We start from the raw sequence: 13,571 nt of genomic DNA, 5'->3' as shown, positions 1-13,571 counted from the left end.
AGACAGAGCACAGATTGTTGACTTGGAGAAGAAAGGGTAGAAGACTTGCTTTCTTCATGCACAACTTCATTCTCTAGTTGTAAAGACAGGAAAAAGGAGGTCTTCCAGTGAGTTTTCTGGCTTGTGGAAGGGAGATAGCTACAACAGAGAACCTGGGTAAAACCTTTCATTCTTTCAAAATGAAAATAAGATGAAAGCCATCTTTCCCTCAGCATTATAGATGCCCATAATGTACCTTACTATGCTTTAAGCAACAGAACATTTTCAGAGAGAACCACACTATCACTTGAGCTGTGGATCACTTTGAGTCAGATCGTGTAGAGTTATAGAAAAAGAATTGGATATTTCCCTTGTAGATATTCTGAGCTCTTTCAAAACCAGATATCATTAAGGTTTTCAAACTAGAAATGTAGAGGCCACTGTGGCATTCTAGGTTATAATTTCTGATAAGGAACTAGGAAGAGCTAGAACCCACATAAACGCAAAGTTCTGTGGGATCCTCCATAATTTTGTGGGAAGTTTAGAGGTTTTCTGAGACCAGAAAGTGAGGAGAAACCCCTGAGGATAACCACAGCCTGGATTGACCCATTGCTTGGATGACCTCACAAGGAGCCACTGTGCAGGACCTGCCACCTCTATATAAGGCCCTACAGCTGAGGCTCAGGGTCCACTTACCCAGGAAGCTGTTTTTGATGACCTGTGGACTAGAACTGCTCTTCGTTGGCTTATTTCTCATTTGTGGATTCATTTATTTTGTTTCTTATTTTTTCTTTTGTCTTAATTCTTTTTTCCAGATTTTGTTTTCTTTATTCTTTCCTTTTAAAAAAATTATTTTGCTTTTTAATTTTTCCTGTTTTTTATCTTTTCCTTTTTCTTTTACTCCTGTTTTTTATTTTTGTATTTTTTTATTTTCATTTTTTTCTAGCATTTGATTTTTTTTTTATTAGATTACTTATTCAGTCTTTCCCATTGGAAAGTCTGCCTAGAGTCACCGGGTCTCCAGCCCAGCATAAACTCCAGCATGCTGTGGCCTCTCACAGCCTTGAGGGCTAAGGAGGAAACCCACCTCAAGAACTACCGGTTCCTGAGAACAATAGGCAAGGGTGCCTTTTCTGTCATCAAATTAGCATGGCACGTCCTCACTGGCCATGAGGTAGCCATGAAAATCATACGCAAGAATGACGACCCCAGCAGCCTCTGCATGCGCTCCAGAGAGGTGAGTGTAATGAAGAACTTGAGCCATCCCAACATCACCCGGCTCTTTGAAATCATTGACAACACCGAGGAGCTCTACCTCATCATGCAGTACACCCATGGAGGTGATCTCTTTCACTACTTGGTGGCCCATGGCCCTCTATTAGAAGAGGAAGACTGAGCAAAATTTCACCAAGTCATATCTGCTGTCCAGTACTGTCACCAGAAGTTTATTTCGCACAGAGACTTGAAAGCAGACAACCTCCTTTTGAATGCTGCTGGGAATGTGAAAGTTGCTGATTTCGGCTTGAGTAACACATTTGACATCAACCAAAAGCTGAAAACCCTGTGTGGCACTCCCTGTTATACTGCCCCCAAAATACTTAAGGGGCACATGTTTGATGGGGCATCCGTGGACGTCTAGTGGCTGGGGGTGATTCTGTACACCATGATCAGTGGGAAGGTCCCTTTTGTTGCACAGAGCTTCAAGCATCTGCAGGAGCAGGTGCTCAGCAGGGAGCTCTGCATCCCAGACCACCTGTCTGCAGAATGTAGGAATCTCCTCAAAAAGTGCCTGACAGTGGATCCCTGTAAGAGGTCAAGCCTCCCAGACATAATGACTGACCCATGGGTCAATACAGGCTATGAGCATACAGAATTGAAGCTGTATATGGGACCCCTCCCAGCTTGCCAGGACCCCCACCGGATAGCAGCTATGATTACCATGGGCTACAAAGAGGAGGAAATATGGGCGTCCTTGACAGATGGCAAACATGATGAAATTATGGCCATCTATCTCTTGCTGGGTCACAGCAGATGGGAGCAGGGGACCTCCACCAGCGCCCTGCAGACCCAGCCCCCTGCCAGGCCAGAAGTGGGAGAAGCCCACCTCTCTACCCTCCTACCAGAGCCTGCCCTCTGTCCCAGTCCACCCTGCAGCTCTCCTGTCCTGCAGAGGACCAGCCTTAGCCAGGCCTTCATGGACGAGGGCTGGGAGAGCCAGCACATGCCAGAGACAGGAGCCTCCAAGACATTGGCTTCACCCACAGGGCCCCTGGCCCTGCCTCATGTGCACCAGCAGCCCCAGATGGCCTGGGTGAAGCCTAGCCAGGCCACCAGGCCCTGCCCCAAGAAGCATCATCAGGAGGGTCCCCTGCTTGGCCCTGTGGTCACTGCCTCCTCCCACATTATCTGCGGCGGGGATGGAGGACCTCAAGGAAGCACTTCTGCCCACTGTTGGCATGGGTGAAGCCATCCCTGGGGGAACACCCCAAGTTGGGGTGAGCAGCAGAACTTTCCCTGCACGGGGAGGCCCACCTCCCCTCCCACCAACAGCCAGGGCCAGCTGAGCACCTGGAGGCAATTCTGGACTTTCCTGAAGCATCGCCTGTGCCTAGGGTGTGCCTGCAAGGAGCAGCACCAGGGGAGGAACAACCAGGTGGACCTTCAGGGGGTCCTGCCCTGGTCATGGGACCCAGAGTGGAGGATGAAGGTCATGAGCTCCCTGGAGCCACACGAAATAATGGGGGAGATCTGCTGGGTACTTGATGTACTTGGCTGTGAGTGGGCCCTGAAGGGGTGCCATGGGCTGCTGTGCATGTGTGGCACGCCAGGCCAGGAGGATCTCCTCCAGTGGAGGATGGAGGTGTGCAGGCTGCCATGGCAGGGGCTCCACAGGGTGCAGGTCAAAAGGGTGTCTGGGAGCTCTGGGGCCTTTAGAGACATTGTGGCCAGACTAATAAAGCTGCTTCAGGTTTAAAGCACTCCCAGGCACCCACTGGGAGACCAGGGAAGGTGGGCAGACCCTCGCTGCCCAGGTGACCACTGCCCACACCCCAGGCAGAACCCCAGAGGCTGCACTGGTTGTGTGCTGAGCCTGCTCCCTTCTCCTGTCCTTCTCCCAGGCTGGTGGTAAGGCCCAGGGGCTACCCCTTGACCCCACATCTCCTGGGAGCCCAATAAAGCAGAAGCTCCTTAGCTACTGGTAATGTTCTGCATGCTATGGAGGTGCTGGGATCCTCCTCAGTGGACCCCCACTGTGAGCCCACCATGGCCTCTGTACACCCCCATCCTGCCCTGTGTACATCCCCCAGCCCAGTGTGACACACACCACAGCAGCATGTTTTGGCTGTTGTGGTCCCACTCATGGATGCTGGTGATTGTCTCCTGTATCTCCTCTGTGGGCTTCATGGGGCTCCTGGTCTCCATCCTCCATGGTAAGTCTACTGAGTGGACCTTGGTTTCTCCCCTCGGTATTTGCTGAGGTTCAATGACCTCCTGGCAAACCTGACCTGCTTATATCTTCATTTAACCTTGAACAGGTTCCCTTTTGGTATGTTCTAGCCTGGCTATTGCTAGAACAAGAGGCTGGGGACCCAATGCAGGGAAAATTTTCCTAGGTGCCTTGCTGTGGGAACTGCCCTATGTGGACAGAGCTCTCTTTGACTTAGCTTGGGAAGATGCTTTGTTTTTGGACTACATCCATGCTGCAGCTGTGGGTGGTGAGGCCACGAGGCCATGCTGCAGTGTTCCTGGTTCTTGGCCTCTCCGTTGAGCATCTGTGGGGCCCAGTCCAGAGAGCCTGAGGGGCTGCAGCCAGCTGTGCCTGAGCTGTCTTTGGTTCCTGGTCCTGGCGAGTGAGTCTGGGAGATGGCAGTGAAATAAGAAATCTGTTGTGAACCTGAAAGCGAAAAGCACATGGAGATGCTCCCACCTCTGGTGATGAGAAGCAGAGGCAGGGACCAAAATGGAAACCGTGGGAAAAGTCCAGGCTGCTCTCCCTAGACTTTGCGTGGAGGAACAAGATCATGTGTCACACGGAGCCTGAAAGGACAGTGGGGGAGATGAGCAGGTGCTGGACACAGCAGCTGTAGTTGGATCTGAACAACAGTTTCAGCTGCTGGGCACGAGTACCACGTGTGCTGGAGGGCTTAGGGCAGTGGAGGATGGAGGTCTGCAGTGCTGGGCAGGTCTCAGTGGGTCCACTTGTGAAGGAGATCCTCATCCACAAGGCCTTCCAAGCATCGGCTCCTAAGATCCAGGGGCTTCAGCTTCCAAAGGTGAAGGGAACCTTCTGGGGGTCCAGAGGAATGGCCTGCAGAGCCTCGCTGCCAGGGGGCCACTCGCCCCACCTATGGTGCTGCAGAGACTGGACTGATCTGTGTCCCCTGTGGTCCTGCACCCCTCTCCTGCCTTCTCCATCTTTTCCTCTTTGTAGGAGAGTGGAGTTCACTCTGGAGAAATAAAGAGAGTTCAAAAGAGAGCAGAGTCTGTTTATTCAAAGCTTGATCTCTAGGTTGGGAAGAGACCCCAAGGTAGGCAGGAGCATGGGGAAGCATCACAGTGAGCAGTGAGGAGGCTCGGGTGGCTCCCGATGCCGGTGGTGGGCAGTGAAGGCCACCTGAGAGGCATCTTAAGTGACTGGGGAACTCATTTGGCTTCCCCTGGTAGGTCCTTATTTGGGAGAATGCTTGACTTCCATAGGGTGAACACAGGGAGGCTGGGTGTCATTGACAAAATTCCTCCCCTCTGGGGCCTGATGCTTACAGAGATTTTAGGGTCTCTCAGTTCTTTCCCTGCCCAGAAATTCCCTCTCCCACCCTGTCCTCTACAGTGGTCCAAGGAAGTGGAGGAGGGGAAGATGCAACAGGGCTGTCTCACAAAACAGGCAGCACAGGGGGCTGCCTCTAAAGGACAATAATATGCATAACAACAAAAAATAAAATTCAGAGGTCCCCTTTTTCTCCAGCTCCAAGCAGGAAGTGGACACTGCATCCCTGGGGTCCTGCCCTGGTGACGGGATTCCCTGTTAGCCCTTGCAAAGCCCACGTAGGCTTCTACCCTCTCCTTCCTCCTTCCCCTCAAGCAAACCACCCCATGGCCTGTCCCTCACCTCAGGACCCTGGGACCCATGCCTGGGTGTCTGTGCACCTGCCCTGGTGCAGATCTGAACAGGAGGGGCTGACAGCTGCTCTAGGATGCAGAGGTGAGGGTGAGGGGTGCTGGTGACCCCCCACACCAAATGCTGTCCACTTCCCCAGAGTCAGGCATATTCCTCCCCAAACTGCTATCAGGTCCTGTCCTCCAAAGAGCCTGTGCTCCCACCTCCCCCAGCCCTCCAGGTGGAAAGGGGGGCTGCCCCAGGCCTGGAGAGAGCAGGGGCTGTGGGCTGCTGGACCCCCAGTTACCAGGAGGCTGCCCCAGGGGTACTCTCCCTGGTGAGGAGACACTGAGGCTTCACCCTCCAGGAGAGCCTCTGCCCGACAGCACCCACCTGCTGCTGCTCTTCCCTTGGGGTGCCCTTGCTGTGACCCATGCAGCTCCTGTCACAGTGACTGCCCCCTCCCCACCTCCCTGAGCCATTCCTCTGCTTCCTGCCTTCCCTCATGGACAGTGAGGTCCTGCAGTGGCTGAGGAAGAGGCAGGACCACGGGGCTCCAGCCTTCTCCTCAAGGCCATTTTGGGAGCAGGTGTTTATGGGCACTTAGCTGGAGGCAGGCAGTACATCCTGATTCATTTCTCCCCTCTATTGAACCTTTGAGATATTGGGCAAGGGGGCTATACACAACAGTGCTTCCGCTCTCACCTGGACTGTGTTTTTTTATGAGGGCTTATTTATAAATTTATGGAATCATGATAAGTCCACAACCACCCATCATTTTCCACCTCCCCTGGTCTCATTTCAGGCTCTGAGGATAGTCAAGACCTTGGGAATGTGCAGGTGGCCTTGCCAATATTATCCCTCCTCTCCTACTCTCCTGGGCCACCCCTACTTCCCTTCTACTTTTTGTGATGACCTGAGGGTCCAGAAAGGCACAGCATTACTCAAGAGGTGAGGGTGAGTAGGACCCCAACAATGTAGACCCATTCTGTCCAGCTTCCCATTGAGCACTAGCTTCTCTGAGCAAATAAACCACAAATCAGAATTTTGTGGGAGGAAAAACCACGGGGAGCATAGAGGGTTTTCACCAATAACTGACACAATGTTACATATGTTTTAAGGGGATTCCTGCTTATAGAAAGTGGTGGGTGACAAAGGCAGAAGGAGGTGGACACTGGGAACATTGCCATACCCAGGGTTGCTTGACTGGCCCCGTGTCACAGAAGCAGCATGGAGTGTGCACTGCCCATGAATTGCCCAGACTGATGATGCACCTCTGCCCCCCAGGTCAGGAAGGTCACACACTCTCTTCTTTCCACCCCTTCTCCCTGACTCTGTTTCCAGCTAAGACCAGAAGATAAATTCAGAGAGGAGTCATGCCACAGCCCATAGAGCAACTCCTCTAGTGAGTACCCCCACCCCACCCCACTAAGCACAAGACTCTAGTTGTGCACAGCACACCCCTCTCTGGAGACAGACACCATGCCCACCCACCACCACAGCTGCCCTGGGGATCCAGTCTGAATGAAGGGTCCAGGTCCCCAGCTGTCTGACTCATCGATTCTGCTTCCGTGGCTGCATCTGATTGTGAATGCCCCTCACTGGGAGGAGTCCATGAAACAGGTGTCTGGCACTTTCAACCCCATTTAGGTGAGGCATTCTCTGCCTCCCACTGTGGGAAAAAAGTTGGGAGATCCCAAACCTGCCTGGCCTTGTAGAGGCTGAGCAGCCGACATGTCACAAGTGCCCAGAGGAGAAGTCTATCAGAGCAGAAGCAGTGAACGTCCTTTGAATATAAAATGAACAGTGTTTTCCTTTCATGGCTCTAATCTACACTAACAGAAGGAAGTTCTGAAAGAAAAATAAAAGGTATTCCATTCTTTCATTCTGTGAATTAGCCTCCTAAGAGAACTGTGATAAACTATGATTTTAAAACTATGATTTTAAAAATCACTTGTTAGATGCTTTTTTTAAGAAATACTGTTGGGCAGCAGACTTGGCCCAGTGGTTATGGTGTCCGTCTACCACATGGGAGGCCCACAGTTCAAACCCCGGGCCTCCTTGACCCATGTGGAACTGGCCCATGCACAGTGCTGATGCGCATAAGGAGTGCCCTGCCATGCAGGGGTGCCCCTGCATAGGGGAGCCCCATGGAGAAGGAGTGCACCCCATAAGGAGAGCCATCCAGGGTGAAAGAAAGTGTAGCCTGCCCAGGAATGGTGCCACACACACGGAGAGCTGACGCAACAAGATGACGCAAAAAAAGAAACACAGATTCCCATGCTGTTGACAAAAAGCAGATAAAGAAGATGATGCAGCAAATAGACACAGAACAGACAACTGGGATGGGGGGAAGGGGAGAGAAATAAATAAATCTTTAAAAAAAAGAAATACTGTTAAAAGCATGATCAAATTTATATGATAAACTATAACCATATATACTTATATGCATACACAGAAATTCATATATACATGTATACATATATGTAAGGAGAAAGAATGAGGAAATGATAGAACCCTAAAAATATCATTTGACATCCCTATTATATCCAGTTGTACTTTGAGCTGAACTAAGTCTTAGAAATCCCAGGTATTCAAAAAATTTAATTACCTTTTAGGTTACAGTTAGTTTATGATGAGTTTCTGTCATTCACCTTTGCATGGAATAAAAAACTATATGAATACATTTGGCACTTAATATCTGTTGTATCTATGTTTTGCATTATAGACATAAATGTACATAGGTGAGGATATGTATATGTACTATAAGAAGAAAATGTCAGATAAAAACAAATGATTTTAGATTCAACTTTATAATCCTCTGTCAAAAGGTAAAAAAAAATCTACATTTCAAAATTCTCCTTAGTTTTGAAGATTTACTTCTAGTGTGCAGGTGGGGCACAACCATGTTTGACAAAAAGAAGATATACTTCTATTGTATGTGGAAAAATCATTTTTTAAGTTTAGATAAGGCTGGTTCTATTCATTCCTTGAAAGTACACTTGATTTGACAAAAATTTAATGTTACTTGCAAAAGAAAGATCTTAAAAGTTAAGCAAATTTAATTTTTATTTATGTTTTTAAAGATTTTATTTCTCCCTACTCCCTCATTGTTTGCACTTGCCACATGCTGTTTTTAGGAGACACCAGGAACTGAACCCAGGACTGCTGATATGGGAGGGAGATGCATAATCACTTAAGACCCCTGCGTGCCCTGCCCTGTCACGTCACTCATTATGTTTTTTCTTCTCAGTCTCTTGTGTCATCTTGTTGCATCAGGTTGCTGTTCCTGCCTATCATACCAGCTCACTGTCTTCTTTAGGATGCACTGGAAATCAAATCACAGATCTCCCATGTGGTAGACAGGAGCTTAGTTGCCTTAGCCACATCTCTTCCTTAACTAAATTTAAATACAAGGACAAAAGAATAAGGAAAATTATATATGGGATACAAAATATTTTATAAGCATAAAATTTAGACTCCACTAGGAATCTGAGTCCAGTGTTCTTTCCTCAATACACAACACATACACACAATATTATCCTCTAAAGGGTTCTAGAACATTAGATTCAACAGGGTATGAACATTAATGTAAGAATTTTATGAAACACTTCCCAATAATCACTGAGAAATGAACATTGACACCTCTGTTTCTCACATAACTTAAATGATGATAAAGTAATTAATTTAAAGGACTGAACCACAAGGATCAACAGGGAGACAAGGAAAACAGAATAATAAAATATTGAAAGTAAAGTGTGGACTTAGGACTAGTAACTTGTTGGTAAAAGTAGAGAACCCTAACCTGAGAAGCAGTGGCAGAAGGACAGGCCTGCTCATTTATGCTCTGATCCCTGCAGGACTTGACACTGCAGACATCAGGGACCCTGTGGTGGAACAGGTGGGGAGAAAGGTAGGTCAGGAGAGGGGGAGTCTGGACAGAATGATCAGCAGCCCGTAGCTCCTGCCCACTGCAGAAGACTGGGGTTTACTTTCCAGAGGTGTGGATTCAGTGATGCCCTGGACTAAGGACCATTCACCCCTGTGTGCAGTAAGATGCCACTTAAAACAAGGGGCTTTGTGGAAGTCTACCTGTCAGAGAGACTTCTAGTCCTGGGCAGTGCATTGTTTCCAAGAGCTATTCATTAGAAATAATAGTGTGCTGAGCAACCTCGTAAATGTAGGATTTTTCCTTCTATTGGCTTATTTACCCTACATATGCTTTCTCTAGTTTTTTGTAAACCTATTTAGTAAGAGAGTGATGTCCAGGTGTGAGAGTTTGAATTTGGTGACTCATCCCCAAATTTTATGTTTTTTAATTCATTCCTATGGTGGTGAGACCTTTTGATTGCCTTTGATTTGGTTCTCACCCTGAATAAATCACTTGAGTGATCAGTTCATTTTGATGGGACTCCATCAGTGAGGCATGACCCAGGCTTGGTTTCCTCCCTCTTCCTGGGCCTTACATAAATGGAGACACAGGGAGGAGACTTAGAGAAAGGAAATCACCATTTTGACCCTGCTGTATGAGAGGCCTCAAGGATCACTAGCAGCTGAAGCTGAAGCTTGAAGCCCCCAAGAGGCTGGGCTCATGGAGCAGCTCAAGGCTGAAGAGATGAGCCACATGCCTGATCACCCACAGCCAAGCACTGGGAAATGGTGAGACTTGAGCAAATGCAGGGACCAGGCAGAGATCTGCTGCTGCTTGTCCCTCCACGTGGCAGGGCGCCAGGGTCACCAGTAGCTGAATTTGGTGAGAAAGCATCTCTGATGGTGCCTCGATTTGGCTATTTCACAACCACAGAACTGTCAGATTTTGGCCTAATAAATGGGTTGTAAAAGCAACCCCTTTCTGGTACTTTGCATTGGGAGCTCTATGTCAAACTAAAACACCACATTATTCTGTTTCATTTCTGTTTGAGTTAACTTTTCTACTTTTTAAATGGAAACATGATCTTATGGAGTAGATTCAATATAGAAGGCTTAAGTTTTTAAAAATTAGATTCAAGTCATTTTTCCTTAAGAATTCAATTTTGAATGTATTTAGGCTTTCTGCTTTGTCAAGTGTTGATGAGAGTGTTAACTGTGTGTTCCTTTGTGTGTGTGTGTGTGTGTATGTATGGGTGTGTGCACAAGGTTGTAGTTGCAGACTGAATCTATTTTGCTGGCTATGATAGCCATCCTTTATAAACCACTGGAAGGCAACTTTCCTGGAGCACAGAAGGGAGTCATCTCTTTTCTACTCCCTACCTGAAGAAGGCAGTGAATTGTCTAAATAATCCAGAAAACCAGGTCCTTTTTGAAACATGGACATTTGAGTATAGTCTGGGAGATTATATATTTGTATTGAACTAACAAATATATGCAATGAAATACATAAAACTTTTTGGCACTTCCTGAGAACTAAGATTTCCAAAAAAAAGTCAGTGTTGTAATTTTTATGGAGCTGTATTTTTGCTTTGATTTATGGTTGATCAAACAGAAGAAAGAATGGTGGAAAGCAGAGTCCTTTTGTCATTATTTGAGACTGTTCTATGTACAAGTCTAAGAATAAAATGGTACTTTGGATGGATGCTCATGGAATCAGCTTTAGGTTTGCATTAAATTGGTAGTTTGGTAATGACATGAATGATTGTCTTGTGAGTGTAACTCTTCTCTGTATCTGTTCTTTAGAAATTATCTTCAGGAAAAACCATGTTTTTCTGCAAAGGCTTAAATTTTCCTCCATGATGAAACAAGATAAGGTATGTAGGACATCGTGAGGGTGATAAGTCACAGTGAAGGGGGGACAGGAACTGTGGGGTCCAGCACAAGCAGGCAAGGATGACAGAGCAGGGGTGGGGCCCTTCCTAGGAGGTACATGTCTCCAAAAGTCAGAGGTGGGTCAGAGACTCAGGGGCACCTGGAGGGGAGGGCTACAGGTGGGAGGAGCCTGTGGGAAGATAAGGGTGCAGGGAAAGCAGCTGCCCTGGAGCACAGGGCAGCTGAGGGAGGAGCCTCTGCTCTGCAGTGGGAGAGCCCTGGCTGCCAGCAGGTGACTGGGAGCACCTGGGCTGGTCCCCAAAGCCTCTGCTCCCTGGGGTGGTCGTGTCTTGGACCACACCAGCCACTGGCAGCACTGCAGCCACTTTCCTGGCTGCAGAGGACACGGTCCTGGGCTCCTGGTCCTGCACAGAGGCCGGTCCTCGTGGCCCAGGTGGTCGTGTAGCCCCTCAGAGCTGCTCAGCTCTTCCAGAGGGTCTCTGCTCGGCCTCACCCTGCAGCGCCCCCTCGGGGCCTGGAGAGCTCAGTGTGCATCTTTGGGTTCTGCTGCACCCTCTGGTGGCTCCGGGTGGAAGCCCCCTCATGACCTTCACCTTCTCCCCCCTGCTCGTGGGCCCCGTGGGTGAGGAGGAAGGCACCTTGGGAGCCGGAGGCTTCAGGTTCCAGGCCTGGTCCCGTGAGGAGCTGGAGAGCACCATGGAGGGTTGGGGTGAGCCCTGAGAGGGCACACTGGGCCCCCTACAAAGTGAAGCTGGATCCCCAAATCCAGTATCCAGGAAATGGAGGTGTTTTCCTCAGGTGGAATCAGCTCCACAGATGAAAGCAACCAATTACACATAATTGACTGAAATTGAGTTGTAGTAAATCCTGAGGCCAGGATACAGCATATCTGTGGCCTTTTTAACAAAGAAAATATGACACCATTTTATTGCAAACTGGCCAGAAGTTAAGGTACCCAAACTTTGATTTTCTTTGAGGCTACAATTTTGTGGCAGCTCTCAGTACTTTTCCAGAACATGCTGACCCTGGTTTCCATATCACACGCAGGGATCCAGGGCATGACATTTAACAGCTGGATTTCTACTTTCAGCCAGCATCCTAAACTCAGGAAAGTGTGGATTTACACATATGACTGTAGTAATACAAAGCTCATTAAAGCTTATTAGAAAGTTTCTTTTATGAATAAACGTCAAAGTCAGAATTTGAAGGCTGCTATAGAATATTCAGGAATATATCCTAATACTTTAAATTAGTTACAAATCCCCAAGAAGTCAGAGAAATAAGACCAAAGAATTTGTTAAAGGAGACTTTCTTAGTTTGTGATCCTTTCAGGGTGGAAATGTTAATTGGTGGTGGAGACATTACATAGTTAAAAAGGCCTACCTCTCCTCAGTGATTTTTAAAGTTTTCTGGGACATCCTGCTGTGCAAATAAAGTTGCTTTATTCATGCTGGGAATCCAGAATGACTCCCTTGAGGAAGCAACATATGACTTACTTTATCATTATCACAAATGTGATTGAGGAATTCAGATTAAATAAATGCTTAGGGAAATATCTAAATTAAAGCTATTAAAGCTTTAATAATAAACATGGTAACCTAAATTTATATTCTCTTCTTTTCTTGGTTCTCCACTTGCTCAATTCATTTGAAACTCTTGGCTTCATTTATATTAATATTTGCATCCACAATTCCCACATGAACCTGTGTATAGAGCAAAAGACTTCATAAACTCATTTCAGTCATTACATCTGACAATAAAGCCTCCCAATTATAATAGATTTGAAAATTATTTGTTAAAATGCATTAAAGTTATTTTGTCTGCCATCTTTTTCTACTTCCTTCAATAAACAAAGCAAAGCATTTCTATTGCCTATCTTTCCAGATAGACTGTGAGCCTCCCAATGACAGAGGCCAGATCTCCAGAACCTTGCAGGGTGTGAGATGTATGCTAAGTGCTAAATAAATGTTGAACAGGTCCAATTTTGAATAATCTGTTTTGATGAGGTGGAAGCAGTTGGTGACTGACTCTTGTTTTTTTTTGGTAAGCAACATTGTAAGCATAATGAGTGGTTAAAAGCAGGAGTCTTTGAAATCACAAAGCCTGATTTTGAATCCCAGTTTCTTCATGTAATACCTGTTCATCCTTCAGAAATCACTACATTTCTCTAAATTCCATTTTTCTTGTCTGTAGAATAAACTGAGATTACATATGTCTAACACATAGGGGCCATTGCATAAATGGTGGCTAATATTATTACAAGAGACTATACCAATGTTTTGTTTGTTTTTTAATCTGTTTGTGTTTTATCTGTGAAGTTTAATGTAAATAACTATAGTGGTATACAATACTGCTAAGCATGAAGAAGATAGATAACAGGCCCTTCCCACAAATACCCCAAGTCAGAAAGTAAAGAAGTTTTAACTAGTAACCTATTTATTTGTTGAAACTAAACTTTATGAGTTACTACTAATCATTGATAATTAATTGAATAATTATGGCCTTATCAGTTCAGAAACTATATTTCCTTCCTTTTCAGTCAGTTTTTTAAATAAATGAAATAGTCTTTATGAATGTTTTTTTGTGGATTTTTAAATTGAAATAATAAGTTCCTGGAGTATCTTTTACATAGATTGACATATTCGGTGTATGAGATTTACTTGAATTGGTGTGTGTGAACACATTACATTTGGGGATTGAACGAATAGGAGATCTAGTCTGTACTTCTAATGTT

The 13,571-nt window shown here is 46.5% G+C and overlaps 1 protein-coding gene across 3 annotated transcripts in view; it reads left to right on the top strand.

Moving 5' to 3' along the window:
• LOC131275034 (leucine-rich repeat and calponin homology domain-containing protein 1-like) overlaps window positions 1–13,571 on the top strand; it is a 107,016-nt gene that overhangs the window by 74,604 nt on the left and 18,841 nt on the right. For all 3 annotated transcript variants that reach the window (XR_009182435.2, XM_071207351.1, XM_071207353.1), the window contains exon 2: window positions 10,748–10,818. The gene's annotated coding sequence lies outside the window, so the exon portion shown is untranslated. The remainder of the gene's footprint in view (window positions 1–10,747; window positions 10,819–13,571) is intronic.

This window comes from Dasypus novemcinctus, chromosome 2, assembly GCF_030445035.2.
Source record: "Dasypus novemcinctus isolate mDasNov1 chromosome 2, mDasNov1.1.hap2, whole genome shotgun sequence".
NCBI lineage: Eukaryota > Metazoa > Chordata > Mammalia > Cingulata > Dasypodidae > Dasypus > Dasypus novemcinctus.
The sequence above is the reverse complement of the archived record's forward strand: the minus strand, read 5'-3'. Positions and strand labels throughout refer to the sequence as shown.